Source organism: Lemur catta, chromosome X (genome assembly GCF_020740605.2).
Source record: "Lemur catta isolate mLemCat1 chromosome X, mLemCat1.pri, whole genome shotgun sequence".
NCBI classification, from domain to species: domain Eukaryota; kingdom Metazoa; phylum Chordata; class Mammalia; order Primates; family Lemuridae; genus Lemur; species Lemur catta.
Genome location: NC_059155.1, coordinates 21,814,600 through 21,829,832, shown reverse-complemented (window position 1 = coordinate 21,829,832; position 15,233 = coordinate 21,814,600).

Here is a 15,233-nt window from a genome sequence, read left to right as displayed (position 1 = left end):
ACCTCAAGCTATCCTCCCGCCTCGGCCTTCCAGAGTGCTAAGATTACAGGCGTGAGCCACCGCGCCCGGCCTAGAAAGGAATTCTTTACAAGTCTTTCTAAAGATTGAGTTTTGGTACTGAAAATACATGGATACAAAACTAAAAATTTGGTCTCCTATGTTAGAACTGCGATGTTTTCTTGAAATATTGATCTGTTCTTAGTAAGATTTGCGAGAGGTTTTGATTTTTAATTCTGAAATCTGTTTCCTCAACTGAGTCATCTTCTAAACTGCAGCTTTTTTTCTGTTTTACATTTTCCATTTAATTCCCTATTTTCAGGTTAGATATGCCATCTCCCTCATTTAGGATGGTAATTTCATTTCTCAACACAGAGTTTTCCTCTTGAAGCTTCTCACATTCATATCTGTAAAGTTCAACTTCTGTTGCATCTCGCTGCATGTGATTTGCAGGTCATGCCCTCAGCTCTCCTTCTTTCTCCCCTTGAAAAGGTATATATTTTTGCTTGGCTGGGTGATAACTCTTTTAACACACTGACTGCCACACTAGAAAAAAATTTTTTTCCTTGGGGCCACGGTGTTTTATTATGAAAACAGAATAAAAACTTTGAAAATAAAATGATCCGTTCTAATTTAATGAAAAATTTGTTATTTTTCATTGTTTTCTGTGCGTGAGTTATATGCAACTTAAAAAACAGTTCTCCCAGCTCCCAAGGTGAAGAGACATTACATATGCTTCATGAGGCCTTGGATTAAAAATTACCATGAATTAAATACAACCGACATGGTAGTTAATGTGTTAACTTTTTTGTTAGCTCCAGTAACTTTTCCCCCCTCTGGTTCTAACTCTACTCTTATGAGTAGAAAAGCAATGTTTTCCTCTAGTATAACTTGATTATGTACTCTTGGCTTTTCTTAATATGTCTGAATTGGTCCATATAACCAGGAAATTTCACATGCTTTTACTTTTTCTAAGAGCCCTGTATTCCCCTGCTAAAGGTAATAGTTTTCTTGTTTATATTCCTTTGTAATATAATACACACTCATAACCTTGGACACACTCTTCCTATGTCTGATTAAATTCAAGTTCCTTTTCCATCAGGTTCAACTTCCAGGCTATCTAAATAGGCTTCCCATAAGAAAAAGCAATCACACTGCAGGAAGTTATTTCTTTATCTTTCTGGTAACTGCACTAAAAAACAAAGATTTTACACTTTATCAAGATAATTTCCTGTGTTGTCTTTATTAGGGTTTTTTATTATTAATACTTAGGACAACTGAGCTTTAAAAGAGTTAACATTTTTTATATCCATCTAACTTTCTGTATTGCTTTTAAAGTCTTTGATTGTCACTCTGGTTAAATGAAAGACTATTATTTCAGGATGAGCTGTGGTCCTGTTTTGATTAAGTGTTTTGAACCTTTTGACATCTTTGGCATGCTTACCCAGGATCAAAATTCTAAATTAAGTCTTTTTGACCTGGAATTAACTTTGGGATTTTCTAATTGGGCCCTTGGAGAGTCTCAAAGAATGCATCTCTCATCTTGTAAAGATATTAAATGATTAGGCTTATTTGCCAAATTGTATGGGAAACATTGTCAAATGATAAGTAAGGCTAGACCTTCTTTCAGTTACATGTATGTGTATGTTATTGATATGAATGTTCCAAATTTATATAAAACTTAAAAATCTAATGTCATCAATCGTAATTCTGAATATTATTTTGTAATGCCACAAAAGTAACTAAATTTCCTTGTCAATTGCTGATTATAATGAACTTCCATCAGATTTTTAACCCTTATTATTCTAAGTTTTTATCACCCAGTTATTGTTTTGAATTCTTCTCTAAAAGCATTTATAATAAGATTCACAGAAAAGACTAAAAATTACTTTTGAATACAAATTTCTAATAACTTTAAGATCAATGGACTAAATGAAAATTTTCAGAACTCGAAGAAGCTGATGAATTCATGAAACTGCTAATCAAGATCAAGCAAAAATAAAATTAATTATGAGATTAAATAGCTGATGTTTTATGACTTTTATTTGAAATATTGTTGGTTCTTTACTTAAATGTTTTGTTTTCCAGATTTAAGGAAATTTTTTCTTTTAATTATCTATAATTTATAGCAATTTATTAAAGTAGACTTTTGTGAACAAAGGTAGAAACATTTGCTTTTTCTCCCTACTTGATTCTTCCAAAATTTGGAAACTATATGTGAGTATTCTTATGGCAATATGGTTATTTACATAAGCTCAATAAAAATATGCTATCTCTTCATAACAGGATACAATTAAAAACATTGTTTATATTACCTAAGCTTTTACTGAAATATCCTATTTGAAAATGTGTATAGACTTCCTGGCTGCCAGGGTTCCCAGCCTTACCGAGAATGAATAAAAATTGTCACTTCCTGGCAGGCCCAGGAACCTTAAGACTGTAAGTAAAGTCTAAAGTTTGCCTTGGTTTGGCTTCCTAGCTTTAAGAAGTTTTTAAATATGAGAGTACTATGTGGTCAAATCACTATTCTTGCAGGGAAAAATCTGATAAACTTATTTTAAAAGCAAATTTGTCTTACTCTGATTATCTTTGGCAAAAATGAGGTTGACTGGAAAGAGAAAAAATTGTGTTTCTGAAGAAAGGAACTATAATACACCTGTTATGAGATTGTAGCCCTCTGCATTGTTTTTTAGTTCTTTTTATCCACCTGTACACTGGACTAGATAGATTATGAATTCTCCCAATTTCCTCCAAATATTTGGCTACAGTTCTTCAACTAAGAACAAAAACTGTTCTGTTCCTAAATCCCTACAAGCTAAAACTAGATGAATTTTAATGGACTTGTTCATGCTTGATGTACGTAGGTCACACGTAAAGTTCACCAAATTCCCCAGTGCCATAACCAGAGACATTCAAACTGCAAACTAGGCCAAGAAGTTAATGGCTTCATGCTGTAGATAGTTTTTCACAAGACATCAGAATAAGACTCCCATTATAATGAGACTCTTGCCCCTCTTAATTTTTCCTTTCATAATGCCTACGTTTTTCACTTGGCAGGATAATGTGTATTTGAAATTTCAGGCCAGGTATGGTGGTTCATGCCTGTAATCCCAACATTTTGGGAGACCAAGGCAGGAGGATTGTTTGAGCCTAGGAGTTTAAAACCAGCCTAAGCAACATAGTGAGACTACATTCTTACAAAAAAAAAAAAATTTAAAGTTAGCCAGGTGCAGTGGTGTGTGCCTGTGTCCTAGCTACTTGTGAGGCTAAAGTGGGAGGATCACTTGAGCCCAGGATTTCTAGATTGCAGTGAGCTAAGATCACACCACTGCACTCCATCCTGGGTGACAGAGTGAGACTCAATCGCTAAAATTAAATAAATAAATAAATTTAAATTTTTAAAAAATTTCAAAATCAAATTTCACAATCAGTAGTTTCTGCTGGTAACTTCACAGACCTGACCTAAGAGACTCTTTACTATGTATTGGTTAAATAAGGAAATGTCTGTGCTATTGTTAATACTACATACATGCTGTACCTGGATAAATTCCTCTGGGAAAGTTGAGACCCATATACAAAAAATAAGAAAACAGGCTGCATGTTTGTAACAGGTCTCATCTAATTCCCTATGGTCATTTAATTTATTCAATTGTTAGCACTTAAGCCTAAATTCATGGCTCAAAAGCATCATGCAAACTGGGATTGTCTTATTACTATTAACTTTACTTTGTATTTTCCTTTTTAATTTTTGTGCCTATTATTTGTTAAATGTCTGCAGAAGTACAACTTCTAACAAAATAGTGCTGGCCCAGCACTTTGAGATGATAGCCAAAAGACTACAGAACAGACAAAAGTGAACTTAACAATGAATTCTAGGTAGACTTAGCCTGAGGTCCACTTCCTTCAAACCTCCTTTGGTGCTAAAATGTGGCTAAGAGGGTTTTGACACTGGCTTCTAGCTGCCATTAACTCCCTCCAAGTTGGACCAGACCAGCAACCTGAGACAGGTCCATCTCACCAAGGGACAATCAAAATCTAACTATAGGCCGCACGCCTGTAATCCTAGCACTCTGGGAGGCCGAGGCGGGAGGATTGTTTGAGCTCAGGAGTTCGAGACCTGCCTGAGCAAGAGTGAGACCCTGTCTCTACTAAAAATAGAAAGAAATTATATGGACAGCTAAAATATATATAGAAAAATTAGCCAGGCATGGTGGCGCATGCCTGTAGTCCCAGCTACTCAGGAGGCTGAGGCAGGAGGATTGCTTGAGCCCAGGAGTTTGAGGTTGCTGTGAGCTAGGCTGACTCCACGGCACTCTAGCCCCGGCAACAGAAAGATCTTGATCAAAAGGGGAAAATGTGAAAGTTGTCAGAATTAAAATGGAGTCATTTGTGTTTAAAGAAAACAACCTAACAAATAGACCCAGGAAAGGCCATGAAGGGAGGGTTCTCGGGCATAAATAACTGATATACATGCTATCACAAAAGACTCTGCAAAAACCACAACTTTGCAAAAAGACCATTGCAATCTTACACAAAAAATACTTCTACAAGGACATCTGCCCAGCAACTTCCTGTCCAACTTTGGCATGATGTTACCATTGTTATTGATCTTTATAGCTAAGGATACTTACCTAAAAACAATTATGTGGCTGGGCATGGTGGCTCATGCCCATAATCCTAGCACTCTGGGAGGCCTAAGCAAGAGGATCCCTTGAGGTCAGGAGTTTGAGACCAGCCTGAGCAAGAATGAGACCCCTTCTCTACTCAAAATTGAAAAAAAAAAAAATTAGCCAGGCATGGTAGTCCATGCCTATAGTCCCAGCTGCTCCAGAGGCTGAGGCAGGAGTATCTCTTGAGCCTGGGAGTTTGAGGCTGCAGTGAGCTATGATGACACCACTGCACTCCAGCCTGGGAGACAGCATGAGATCCTGTCTCAAGAAAGAAAAAAAAAAAACCCACACAATTATGTAACCCTTCTCATTTTTCCTTTAAAAACTTTTGTCTTCCTCTACTTCCCTGAATATGTACATAGTTTCCTATGGTACATGTATTCCCATTGCAATGCCTGAATTCCTAAATAAATATCATTTTCTTTTAGAGAGCCTCTCTCTGTTTGTTATTTAGTTAGACACTTCAAAAGTCCATCCCTCCACAAAAGCAATGAATAAACTGACAAATCTGTCAGAATCAACTTTCTCAGAACTCTGGATACTAATCAAAAGCTTGCAGAAACGGGTATGCTTAATCAAGAAAGAGCAGCTAGATCTTTATATGAGAGATTTATGGCATTTTAACTTACCCTAGACCCATCCCCTGCTCCCTAGCTCAGCAGCAGCTTTGAAGACAACAACCCATATTTCTGGTATAAGTAGCCAGTACCAAAGGGAACAGAAAGACCTTATTCTCAAGGAACTGTTTCTGTTTGTTTTGACTTGCCTTGTGATTCCATGAAAGCCAATTTCCCTTTATTTAGCTTAACTCAGAACTCTTCTGGGGCTGAAGCAACTACCCAGAGGGTGATTGCCACAACCATGTAAAAGCAAATGTATTAGCTGCTGCCACCTCAGGCATGAGGTTAACAGTTGGGGCAAACAGTAGACTAACCAAAAATCTTGGGAGGAAAGGTGGAGTAATGAAATGCTCTAGGGAATAAGGGCTTTGAAAAGCCTCCACATATTCCTGGGAATCTAGAAGTCTACACACATTACCAAGACTGGGTGCATGCTCAGAGAAGACCTGAGGAGAAAGCTCTTATGTCTGGTTGACAATTATTGACAATTTATACTTTTTCTTACTAATATAAAGAAAATTAAATGACATTGATTGTTTGTGACATGAGAAAAATAGAAACGTATTTTCATATATACTGAATGTATACCTTTGGGCCACTTTTTTCAGTATGGGCCACTTTTTTCAGTATACCCTATTCTCAGTGTGGTATTCAGGTCCACAACTGTGCACTCTTACTTTCCATAATGTTGTGTACAACTAGAAGATAAAAACCAAAATTGTGTCCTACAATGAGTGCCAAAGTCTCTTGTTCTCTGTTTCTTTCATATCGCATCCTGTTCTAGTTTAGTGGATACAATGCCTTATCACTCTAAGAATGTTATATTTTCTTTAAAGCTTAAGTTTTTGAGCTGTCTTTTGTTCTTTTGATTTGCTTCCCTTCTGTTCTTTCATTTTGGATGCCTTTTGCAAATGAGTGATCATTGGTTGTTCATTAATCTTTAAACTAAACTTACAAATCCTGAATGGAGTTTCTGTGTGTGGACAGGGCTTGTCAACTGGTGGGCTTCATGTTAGAGAAAACATATAGCCTTCTGGATTTTTTTTGTAGGGTCCCCTAAATGTTAATGTCTCTGGACTGTTCAGTTTCTGCAGAGAGAGTTTTTTCAATCAACTGCTTGCAGGGGAACAGGGTAAGCCTGATTGCTTGCATTCTGATGTTGGGCAGGAGGAGTGCGATGAAAGTATCTTATCTCAATCCAGAAGTAGATTTTCAATTATTTTACCTGTATTTGGTTTCATGCTTCACTGCTCTATTTTGTGCCTGGTATGCCAGAGCTAAGATCTGTTCAGCTCTAGCTCCTCTGAAGATTATTTTTCCCAACTCTTTTATGATTCAGAGACTTGACTGTACTGGATGGGAACAAGGATTTGGAGGCCTAACTGTTCCATTAAAAGACTTTTAAATTATTTCCAAGTTTCAACCCTGTACCCACTGTCAAAGTTACATGCTTCCTCCAATTCCTGAGACTATCTGGGATTTTAAAGGAAGAATCAGCTTTTTTTCCAGTGGTATTTCCTTTTGTGAGCATTTAGGATGGAAACTTCCTCCATTCTGATAAGTTATTTTCCATTTAATACCTGCTTTTCCTCTCCATAGATTGAAGTTAGGAGTTACTGATATGGCCTGGTTTCACCAAATATGGAGAAAAGGAGAGAAAAATAAAATAAAATTAGTGTACCAATTTAAGATGTCCAATATCTAACAGATGTACTAGAAAGAAACAACAGAATAAAGGAGGGTAGAAGGAAAATATTAAAGAAATAATACAAGATTATTCCCCAGAACTGCAGGACATGAGTGTCCAGATAGAAAGGCCCACTGAGTGCCCAACACAATGAATGTGAAAATATCCCCAGTAAGGCTTATCATCACTAAATTTTGGAAAAATCAGAGATAAAGATAAGTTATTATAAGCTTCCAGAAGGGAGAAAACATAACAGGACACACACAGAGACCAGGAATGCTACTTGGGAATCAAAATCACATTTGATGATTTCTTAGTAGCAACACTGGAAGTTAAATACTGAGAATTTTTTTTCCAACCTACAAATACATACCCAGCCAAATAACAAGAAGTTCTAGAGAAGAATAGAACATTTTCAGATGTAAAACTTCTCAAAGAATTTACCTCAAATGCATCTTTTCTAAGGGGAATTCTTGAAAGGAAAACATGAAATCCAGGAAACAGGTGAATGGAACATAGAAGAGATGCAAAGAGAATTCCCAGGATGACAATTGTGCGTGAGGCCTAGAGCAGTGCTACTCAGTGTGGAAATAAAGGCAATATATCATTTGCAGAAAAGTATTCCAAATAGCAGACTGAAAGATCCTTTCTTATTGACCACCAGAAATAAAATATAGAAATTAAAAAGAAAAAAAAAAAGGCTGGGCGTGGTGGCTCCTGTAATCCTAGCACTCTGGGAGGCCAAGGCAGGAGGATCGCTCGAGGTCAGGAGTTTGAGACCAGCCTGAGCAAGAGCAAGACCCCGTCTCTACTAAAAATAGAAAGAAATCAGCTGGACAACTAAAAATATATAGAAAAAATTAGCCGGGCATGGTGGTGCATATGCCTGTAGTCCCAGCTACTGGGGAGGCTGAGGCAGTAGGATTGCTTAAGCCCAGGAGTTTGAGGTTGCTGCGAGCTATGCTAACACCGTGGCACTCTAGCCCAAGCAACAGAGCGAGACTCTGTCTCAAAAAAAAAAAGAAAAAGAAAAAAATACAGTTGGTTATTTTAAGGGAATTTCTAAAGAAATTGTATTAAAATAAACTTTAAAATATAGTTGAAGAAACATGACTATATGAACACATTACTAGGGTCACTCTCAGAGCTTTGGAACAGGCTGGTGCAAATACAAGGCCCTAGAGCTCAAGCTTCATTAGTGTCAAGGTAAATCTATCTCTCTATCTCTGGCACAGGAATTGGCAGGTCTCTGAGGGTATCATCAAAGAAGTTCCTTCACATACTTTCTGGAACAATTCCATCTCATTGTGTTTATAGTCATACTGTCTTAAAATGAGAAGTACGTTCGTTGCATACATAATTTTATTGAACACAGTCTTTGCCAGTCACTGTTCTAGGCATCTTGCAAACATTATTACAAATATTTACTAATTCTAACAATAACCCTGTGGATAGGTACTATTATTATCTCTGTTATTTCCGATACGCAAAGTGAGGATCAGAAAGTAAAGCTATTTGCCCAAAGTCATACTGGTAAGTTGTAAAACCAGGATTTAGAGTTAAACTTCTATGATTCTAGAGTTCTAGGGTTGTTTTTGTTTTTGTTTTTGTTTTGTTTGGTTTTGAGACAGGGTCTTACTCTGTCGCCCAGGCTGGAATACAGTGACATCATCATAACTCATTGCAGCCTCAAACTCCTGGGCTCAAGTGACCCTCCTGCCTCAGTCTTCTGAGTAGCTGGGACTATAGGCATGCACCACCATGCCTGGCTAATTTTTTTAATTTTGTGTGGAGACAGGGTCTCATTGTATTGCCCAGGCTGGTCTTGACCTCTTGGCCTCAAGCCATCCTCCCACCTCAGCCTCTCAAATTGCTAGGATTACAGACGCGAACCACTGCACCCAGCATCTATCTCTTTTCAGTGTATCCAAAGCCCCCAAATTCTTTCCATTTCCCTGATCTTCCACTCTCCTCATCTGTCATTAAGCTTTTCCAGATGCTTCTGACAATGCTATTCTTTGAACTCTTGGTCATCTCCAGCAGCAGCTATGGCTGCCATCAGCATATCCAATGTGTCCACTGCTATCACTGCTGTTATCCCAGCAAGGTGGGAAGGATATGTTGTATCCCAAATCCCAAAAGATCTGCCATTGCTTTGCCTATTTCTTAGTGTTAGGATATGCAAAGTAGAGTATTTTGTCCTTTACCTTAGAGAGGATGTTCTTCGACAGACCCCCAAACCTGTAGAAATTCACAATGTGAATATATTCATCAATATAGGGGGCTAGTGTGATAGTCTGTGGTCATTATGTTCAAGCTTCCTATATACAATCTTATAGAAATCAGGAGGGTTAAAATAGCCCTGAGGTAAGATAAGTGAGCATGTCCTTACCATATAAACATAAACTGTTTTTTAATTTTTGACTGATGTGTAATTGACATACAAAGGAATACAGAGACTTTAGTTTTGACATTTGTATGCACCCATGTAACCACCACTCAAAACATGGATGTTTTATTTGTTTTAATGTTTTTTTTTGTTTGTTTGTTTGTTTGTTTGTTTGAGACACAGAGTCTCACTCTGTTGCCCGGGCTAGAGTGAGTGCCATGGCGTCAGCCTAGCTCACAGCAACCTCAAACTCCTGGGCTCAAGCAATCCTCCTGCCTCAGCCTCCTTAGTAGCTGGGACTACAGGCATGCGCCACCATGCCCGGCTAATTTTTCTATATATATTTTAGCTGTCCATATAATTTCTTTCTACTTTTTAGTAGAGACGGGGTCTCGCTCTTGCTCAGGCTGGTCTTGAACTCCTGAGCTCAAACAATCTGCCCGCCTCGGCCTCCCAGAGTGCTAGGATTACAGGCGTGAGCCACTGTGCCCGGCCTGTTTTAATGTTTTAAATGTTACAGATATGTAACATTTCCATCACCCCTAGAAAGTTCCCTTGTGCCCTTCCTGGTTAATCCCCTTATGCCCACCCAGAAGGAACAACTTCTGATTTCTTTCACCATAAATTTGTATTGCCTGTTCTTAGAAGTCATATAAATGGAATCATGCAATGTGCATTTTTGTGTGTCTGGCTTCTTGCATCAAATAATTCAAATGTTTTTCAGATTATGAACTGCCTTTGATTCTCCGTATTAATGAGCACAAAAAAATGCTGGATCAGTGTTTGTACTTTTCCATCCAAGCTGTGCTGAGATCTGATTCTGGTTATTTACCTGGAGGCAATGAGGATAGTAGGATGGATCTTAAGGGAAAAAAAAAATCATCTCTCAAGGCACCTGCTTCAGGTGAAATAATTACCTGGCCTCTATGAAAAGAGAAGTTATTCTTCTCTAGCAAGGGAAAGGAGTGCTTCTGCCAGAAACAAAGTTCAGAGAGTTGGGGAGTTCATAATATTTGGATTCATCCAACCAAATAACATCCCAGATCTCCAAGTTCCATTCTTTCCCTATCTGATTTTGACATAATGAACCTGGCAAGGTTGGAGATTTAGTCCTCTTCAAGCTCTGCCACACTTATTATCAGATCCCAAGCCTGATTTTTAGTACATTCTGTCCTGTAGCTGTAGGAGATAAAGATCTCTTACAGCTGCTATACAGGAATAATTTCTACTGCTATCAAAAGCAGCCATTCTACTCCAAAATCCTTATGAATATCTATTAGGTGCCACAGCCACTTGACCTTCCCATATCTTACCCTCCACCTACATGTCATACCAATAAAACAGCACATACCACAGGTGAAAGCTCAAGTAATTGTAATGCCACTTCATGCCAGGGGTTATTACCATAGCACTTACCACTAGCACTAGGGTCCCTATTGCTTTTAGACAGGTGTGTAATCCAACTCCAAAACCCCATCCTAATAGTCTATTTTCTAGAACTACTTCTGACATCAAATATCTTAGCCAGGGTCCTCTAGAAAACAGAACCTGACCAAGAATTCAAGTACTGACCATTTGAGTGTTGTGTAAGCCCAAGGTGACAAGGATGGGGAAAAATGGTAAGGGAGGCAAGGAAAGATATAAACCAATGTGATGCAATGCATTACTCCACTGGCCATTACTTCACAAAACTGCAGGTCACTTGCCAGGTATGTTTCCTCAGCACATGGGACTTTTTTCCAGAATGGCTGAAAGGAAAACACACACATACACATGCACAAATACACATATTTCAGAGTAGTATATGAAAGGCCAAAGTCGAAGAAATTTATCTGCTTGGCTCCTTCATGCTTCTTGATTTCCATTAGTTAAGATTCATACTGCAGAGAGCTGACTACCTTTCATTTCCAGGTTGCATCATTTGGTCCCTGGACAACTTCTCACAAAGCCAAATCCCATACCCATGGTGTGGCGTTTCACCCAAGTGTGGAAGTGGAGTGATAACTTGGTATTTATAGGTTCAAGTGTGTAGAACAAGAGGGCCATTCTGGCACAGGGCTTCAACTTAGACTGTAACATAGCTTTGGGAGTTCAGAAGGGGTGCCAAAAAAAAAAATGGAATGGCAATAGCACAATTTGTAAAGTGGAAAACATCTTGGAAAAGAATTTAAGAAGGCACACAAGTTTGTGCGTAATACACAAGGTTTGTCCAAGTAAGACAAAAGGACTAGGGTGGTGACAGTGAGGATGGAGAAATGGACAGATTTAGGATACATTATGAAGATAGAGCCAATCAAACTTTCTAGTAAACTGGGTGTGAGGGGGTCAAGAAAAGGGAGGATTCTTGGATGACCCAACGTTTTTTTACTTGAGTAACCGGATAGACCATTATATCATTTCTGAGATATGGGATATGGGGGAGGAATAGATTTGGCAGGAAGAGAATCAATTGTTAGTTTAATACTATCCAAATGTTTTGTCAAAAATATTTTGTGTTTGTGGTTTATTTTTTAAGACTGAAGCATTAAACTTAACAACTGCATCCCATGACAATTCCATTCCATAATTCACCCAAAGGTCAGTCCTAAGCATGGATAGGACCAGTTACCACTTACATGGTGTATGTAGTTGCCAATACATGTAACAGCCTGCCCCAAACCACACCCCCACCGCCTATTGGCCAGATGCCCATAATCTGTGTTATGATTATGCCCATAATCTGTTGCTGTGTAACGAACCGCCCCAAACTTCATAGCTTATAACAACATTTATGTTGGTCACTGATCTGCAACATACACAAGGTGTATGGCACTGTGGGGTGATGATTGCTTCATGTGGTGTCAGCTGGGGCAGTTCAACTGGGAATTAGAGGATCTATGCCCAAGATGGCTCACTCACATTGACTGGGAAGTTGGTGTTGGCTGTCAGCTGGGAGCTCAGCTAGGGTAGAAAGCCGGGAGCCTCAGTTCCTCCCCACAGGGACCTCTGCATGGGCTGCTTGGCCTTCCTCACAGCATGTGGCTGGGTTTCAAGAGCAAACACTCCCAGAACAGGAAGTAGAAGCTGCCAGTTTCTTGAAGTATAAGCCTAGAAACTGGCACAGTGTCACCTCTACCATATTCTATTGGTCAAGCATTCACAGAACCCAGATTCAAGGGGAGAGAACTAGATATCACCTCTTAATGGGAGGAGTGTCAAAAAATTGGGGTATCATGTTTTTAAATGGCACAGCTTAGAATCCTGGTTCTAGCTAACGGTGCCTTTGAGAGATAAGTAATATAGCTGGATCGTCTGACAGTAGAGGGCTCCAAGAGTAGAAGGAAAGGAGAGGACTCTGAGGATAGACGAGAGAAGGCCTGGATCCCCTGAGCCTGGATACACAAAGATGTGGGAGGCAGGTTCTGAGAGTATCTGGGATATATTCCCCACTTGAAATCCAGAGGTGGTAGTAGAAATTCTATTTGGGGCAGTGTTTCCCTCCAGGCTTAGTTGTCCTCTCCATCTTAACCCTTGTCAACATTCTTGGTGACTTTACCTGCTTCAATCAGAGGCCAATTCCTTCTAGAGTTCATTTGCTCTTGCCCCCATAGAGACTTGTATCTTTCAGTTATCTCCTCTGGGTAAAAATTCATCCTCACTTTTGGCCTTTTAGCAATCTCCCTCATCTGACAGAACTTTCAAAAAATATTTATGGACAAAACTGTGGAGGCAGTGAAAAGATCAGTGTTTACTAGGAGTTCAGAGAGAGGAACAAAGGGATGAATAGGTGGAACATGAGGCATTTTTATGATACTATAATGATGGACAAAGGGCATAACGCATTTGTCAAAACCCACAGAACTATACAACACAGAGTGAACCGTAATGTAAACCATGAACTTTAGTTAATAATATATCAATATTGGCTCATCAAATGTAACATGTACTCCACTAATGCAAGATGTTAATAGGGGAAACTTTGGAGGTGGTGAGAAGAGGTGATATATGGGAACTCTTTGTATTTTCCACTCAGTTTTCCTATAAACCCAAAATTCCTCTAAAAAATAAAGTCTATTTTTTTTTGAGACAGAATCTGGCTCTGTTGCCCTGGCAAGAGTGCCGTGGCGTCAGCCTAGCTCACAGCAACCTCAAACTCCTGGGCTCAAGTAATCCTCCTGCCTCAGCCTCCCAAGTAGCTGGGACTACAGGCATGTGCCACCAGGCCCAGCTAATTTTTTCTATTTTTAGTTGTTTGGCTAATTTCTTTCTATTTTTAGTAGAGACAGAGTCTTGCTCTTGCTCAGACTGGTCTCAAACTCCTGACCTTGAGCGATCCTCCCGCCTCGGCCTCCCAGAGTGCTAGGATGACAGGCATGAGCCACTGCGCCCACCCTATTTTTTAAAAATTGCTTATGCCCATAGCATTTCCCATTAAAAGGATCCCCGGTTCTCTGAAGAAATAAATAGCTGATTCCAGGTATGGCACAGGAAATGTTCAAGATGAGCCCAGGGATTTTGTCATACAAAAAAAGCAATCAAAGACTCCTGAGGATGTGTTCATTGTACTCATAAATCATAACATCATTTTGTATCCCATAAATATGTACAATTATAAATTGTGTAAAACATACTCTTACCATATGATCCAGCAAATGTGCTCCTTGGTATTTACCCCAAAAAGATGAAAATTCATGTCCACACAAAAACTTGCATACAGATGTTTATGGCAACTATATTCACAATGGCCAAAACTTGGAAGCAACCAAGATGTCCTTCAATAGGTGAGTAGATTAATAAATTGTAGTACATCCAGACAACGGAATATTATTCAGTGCCCAAAAGAAATGAACTATGAAAGCCACCAAAAAACATGGAGGAAACTTAAATTCATATTACTGTGAAATAAGTCAATCTGAAAAGGCTATATAGCATATGATCCCAACTATGACATTCTAGAAAAGGAAAAACTATGGAAACAGTAAAAAGATAAGTGGTTGCCAGGGGTTAATGAAGGGATGAGTAGGCAGAGCACAGAGGATTTTTAGGGCAGTGTAACTACTCTGTATGATACCATAATGGTGGATGCATACCATTATACATTTATCCAAACCCACAGAATGTACTACACCAAGAACGAACCCTAATGTAAACTATGGGTGATAATGATGTATCAATGTAGGTTTATCAATTATAATAAAGAGAAGGATGAAGCAATTCTCAACCTTCCTTAGCCAATGCCACAGCCTCAGCCAGCAGAGGAACTGAGAAAGAGAGAGAGATGCTGTCATCTATAGCATGAGTAGGGACACAGCAAGTCTTTCACTCAAGTCACTTTCTCTCAAATTAGATGCAAAGTCATTACTCCTTCTAGACAGTTTTGACATTCTGTGTTGTCATAGCCAACCACCAACAGCATGGTATGGTGGACACCTAGCAGCACCAAAAGGATTTCCTGCCCAAAGTGATCCCCACAGTGGCCTGTCATGATGCCTTATCATCTCAGTATAGGCTTTACTCTTTAAAAGGTTGGTATATATATTTTTAGTACCAAGGGTTAACATGTAGCTGAGATGGAGGTCATGTGACTAAGTGGAGAGACCCAGATTTCAGCTCTTATAGATCTTTTGTGAGCTCTTATAGGTATTTTATGATCCTTCAAGCCTTCTGTATTACAATATCCCTTTATATTGGATTCAGGTAGGTTTGTGGTAGACACATGGTTCTCCTGCATAGTAATGTAAGAAAACATTTTTCTCTTAGAATTGGTATCATCCAGATACCCAATCATCTGGTACTTTATGTTTATGTCTGATATCTTTCTCTGACACACTGGCAGAAAGCGCATAAGTTAAGTGACTCTTATTCATGGTTGCAGAGACTTGATGAGGCCA